The sequence below is a fragment of the Mirounga angustirostris genome, unplaced genomic scaffold (genome assembly GCF_029215605.1).
Source record: "Mirounga angustirostris isolate CCGP_5_RB_7025 unplaced genomic scaffold, mMirAng1.0.hap1 SCAF_13, whole genome shotgun sequence".
In the NCBI taxonomy this organism is placed as follows: Eukaryota; Metazoa; Chordata; class Mammalia; order Carnivora; family Phocidae; genus Mirounga; species Mirounga angustirostris.
This window is the reverse complement of record NW_026991721.1, coordinates 103,328,261-103,332,658: the sequence shown is the minus strand read 5'-3', so window position 1 is coordinate 103,332,658 and position 4,398 is coordinate 103,328,261. Positions and strand designations below refer to the sequence as shown.

The following is a 4,398-nucleotide window of genomic DNA, read 5'->3' as shown; positions in this document are numbered from 1 at the left end:
CAAGTTAACTCTGTGGGTCCTAGGGAATGCCTAGGCCATATCAGCTCTGCCCTTTCTACGACATGAAACCTTCTAACTTTAGGGCTCGATGGACCCAGACAAGGTTGCCGCTGCATGGGCCCAGCCCATGGAGGGTCTATCCACAAGTCCAGTGGCTATCTACTCAGTATCTTCCGAAGAGGCACCTTGGATTAATGGAAGGAGCAGGCTTTGCAGACAGGCAGACTTGGGTTAGAATTCTGGTTTCAGCACTTAGTCGTTGTGTGCCCTTGAACAAATTATTTAACCTCTCATTTTCTTCCTCCGTAAAATGGAGATAATTCTCTATCCCATAGCGGTGTGCCACGGATTAAGTAGGATCATGTTTGCAAATGCAAACATTATAGTAGCTGTTCACTGAGTATTTGTTCCCTATCCCTTTTCCGCTGATGGCTTCCTTGACTGTCCCTCTTTCTCTAGTCTGCAATTTGGGGTAAGGACGTGTTAGGAAGTACTTTCAGATATCACCCTGCACACACCTTGCCTTTGGGAGCTCTGCTCATCATCACCTCCGCAGAAAGATGAACCAGAGGACAGGGAAAAAGCAAAACTCAAATCCATCTACTTAGTTCTCTGCGGGCACAACTTTGGAAGGAGGCTAAAAGCTCTTAATGGAAGTGAGTATGTATGAGGCTTTTATTTATGATGCATCTATTCTAGATAGTAGAAAGAGAAATCAAACATGATACCTGCCTTCCAGGGCCTTGCTGTCTAATGACGGAGTTGTGTTTGTAGGTAAATAACTTCAGGACTGTGATAAATGTTATAACAGAGGTATGCCCAGGTCTTTGGGTTAGTAAATTCCACAGACTGCTTCTCTCTCTCTCATGTACAGTGCAGCTAAAGAGGGTTCCTGGCTTGTCACTATTGAAGTAGCAACTTACTATGGGTCTGGGAAGGACATTAGCCTTCTTAAATTCTCCTTGGGTTCTGTTTCTAGTGAATTAATTCCTAGATGGTGGTGCAGAACTAAGAGGCAACTTGCTATTGTTAGCAAAGAATGACAGATGTGGAGATAATTTTGAATTGTGTTAATGTTGTGAGACACAAATGAGCTCCTGTTGATATAATACTTGATTTAAATAATGGATTACTATGTATTACGTTTCAGTGTCCTTGCTGGAAAGCTCAGTCTAAGAGCAAGAGGTGCTTGTGAGATCTGATACTATCATAATCCCAAGAGTTTGCTTTTTTCCCTCTCATTAAAGAAGGAAAAAAGTCAGTTTCTTTGGATTGTCTAATCAAATTCCTGAGAATAAAAGCACTACATGTGAGGTACCTGCTGAGCCGAGGACAGGCAAGCGGGCTGCTCGGAGGACGTGGGGAGGAGAGGGCTGGGCTGGCCAAGGGCAGCGAAGATGCTCAACTTCTGTGCCACCCCCAACTGTGTGTGGAAGAGCATTCAGACCTGCCCTTCCTCAGGTTCCTGCAGAACCCTGCCAGATGCCAGAAGTGGGTGGATAATTGTAGCGAGAGCAAACTTAGATGATAAAATGACTGATCAAGTAAATAAACATTATAGATGATATACCAAACACTTAGAGACCCCAGTGATCTTTAGAACTAGTCCTTATAGGACAGTTCTTCAATCTAATATTTATTAGTTTTAGAGAGAGGGTGGGGGAGGGGCAGAGGGAGAGAGAGAATCTCAAGCAGACTCCCTGCTGAGGGGAGAGCTAACGAGGGGCTCAGTATCACAACCCAAGATTCACATGACCTGAGCTGAAATCAAGTCAGGTCACTTAACTGACTGAGTCACCCAGGCTCCCATAGGACTGTTCTTTAAGATAATGCAATATCAGAGGTATCGGCTCTTACCAGACACCTGAACAACTCAGAGTAGACACAGAAAATGACTAAAAGAATTGGGTGAAGATGAAATCAGGACACTGAAACAGAAAAAACAAAAACAAAAACAAACAATGTATGAAACTTCTAAACAGGAACAGAAACAAAGAAATAATAGCAATGCTCAGAACCCTAGTGCAGAAGAAAGGGGCCAAGAATAGGATGAAGACATTACCTTTAACCCTTGAAGAAAAGGAAAACAAAGAATACTCAAAATCTTTATTTGGAATTTTGATTCTTCTGGGAAACCAAAACTTACCTACCTCTGGATGGCCATGTGGCTGATGAAATTCCAGAAGTTGTCTGCTCCTGATAGTTTTGCAGCCCTGCTGGGGTGCCAGATGGATTCAGGTGAAGAGGTGCTGAGGAAGCTCTCTGCGACCCCAGCAGGGAAGAGCGACCCCAGCAGGGAAGAGCTACATTTGGGAAGAAACCCTCAGGGACGGGAGAGACCCTCCCTTGATTTCCATGATCGCTGACCGTGTAGTGGGTATCGCAGAGGAAGAGCACCTGCCTGTGTTGGCGAGGCTTGTCGACAAATCCATAACCTGGGGGAGGAATCTGTGGGCTTCCTACCTTATGAAGCTGGTGCAGAAATTTCAGCTTTGCCATTTCACGCTATGATAACTGAGAAGTGGGGATTAAACATGGATATTGTCATAGCCAGGCTTACATTGTGCCTGGTGGATTTTCTTCCAAAATTGAAGTTGTTGCCTGTAGATTTTTAGAGAAATACTCCCAAGCTATCTACACACTCTGCTGTTCCTGTGCCTTAAATATGTGGTTGGCAAGAGCAAGGTCTGTTACGGGGTATCTGTTGCATTGCATTAGAAACAATTGACAAAATTCGTTGTTGTTGTTTCCAATCAATCATCACACCTGCTTTTAGAGCATGGCAATGTAATTTCTGTCCTCTTTGAGAACAGTGAAGAAAGGGGCAATGAACAGAAGGAAATTGGCCATCCTCAGCAGACAGTCAGGAATGATGCTTTTGAAATTTTCGTGACCTCCTACAAGCACTTGCTTTATGTTTAGATAGTATAGTGACACAAATACTAGATGGAATAGCTGTGGCTGTCCAAGTATTTGTGCTCTGTAGTGCAGTAACACACTTTGATTTCATTGTTACCATTGTTGTTCTCGAACGTGTTCTATCTTTTACAAGAGCTTTTGGGAAAAATCTCCAAGGGCAAACCTCTGATATCCTCTTTGCAGCCAGCCATTTGACTGCAATGCTTTGTTCACTAAATGAATTGATGGAACATATCAAAGTTTATAATAAATTTTGGTTTGCGGAAGCCACAAATTTGGCACCCAAGCTTGGTATTCAGATGAAACTCCCTGAGAATGTCTGTAGAGCCCAGCAAGGCAACCTGGAATCTCAGCTAATGTCTGAGAGTTCCTAAGGAAACTCTAAGTGTTCCAACAGTGGGGCACACTGTTCAGGAACTGAAAGATAGAGTCTCAGAACAGCACCTGAAAGCTCTTAAATGCTTATCCCTGGTGCCCTCAGTCATGGGACAGATCCCCTTTAATACACTGGAGGAGCACCGTGCTGATGCATACAGAAGTGACTTACCCAGTCCCAGCACACTCTCAGCTCAGTCTTCTGTTAAAGAATCAGGTGGGAACACAGAGGGGAAGATACAGTTTCCATCCACCATTTATGAAACCCTCCATCTGCCAGACATCAATTTTTTCCCCTAACGTTTGTGCATTGCTGAAGGTCCTGTGCATTTCTGTGATGAGGGTTGAGAATGAATGCTATGAAAAGAAGTCAAAGTGTCTCAAAGCGTACCTGACGAACACTTTGACAGGCCAAAGGTGAGGTAACTTGGCTTTGCTTAACATAAGTTTTGACGTAAAACATGACCTGAATTTAATAATGGTGGACACATATATCAAACTCAGTACAGCTAAGTCAGAGCTTCCCACAGATAATTCTGAAACCATTTAGACTACCTAAGAGACTTTAAACATAAGCTTTCTCTTCTATTTGATATTTGAAAAATATGAAAGAAATTTCAAAACAGCTTCCAGAAAAAAGCTGTAAGTGTATGTAGGCCCTTTAATAACAGAATATCTGGACCTTAGGCCTCTCATTGAGGACACTGGCCATTGATAATCTGCCTTTAATGGCCCCTGTTTGAACTTTCCCACTTGGAAGACCTAACTTTTTCCAGAAGATAGCATTAACAGTGCCACATCACACTTCTGCAAGATCTCTGCTAATGGCACTTTGGAATTGTGTTAGTTGTCATTTTAGATATAACATTTATTTTTATTTTTTTAAGATTTTATTTATCTGAGAGAGACAGAGAGAGAGTAAGAACATGAACAGGGGGCGGAGGCAGAGGGAGAAGTAGACTCCCTGCTGGGCAGAGAGCCTGACATGGGCTCGATCCCAAGACCCTGAGACCATGACCTGAACTGAAGGCAGATGCCCAACTGACTGAGCCACCCAGGCGCCCCTAGGCATAAGGTTTATTATCACTGTAGATCCAATTGCTG

At 43.3% G+C, this 4,398-nt stretch overlaps 1 pseudogene; it reads left to right on the top strand.

Annotated features, from left to right (window-relative positions):
• The first annotated feature begins 1,397 nt into the window (after positions 1-1,397).
• Positions 1,398-3,844, top strand: LOC123856786 (52 kDa repressor of the inhibitor of the protein kinase-like; annotated as a pseudogene).
• The last annotated feature ends 554 nt before the right edge of the window (positions 3,845-4,398 follow it).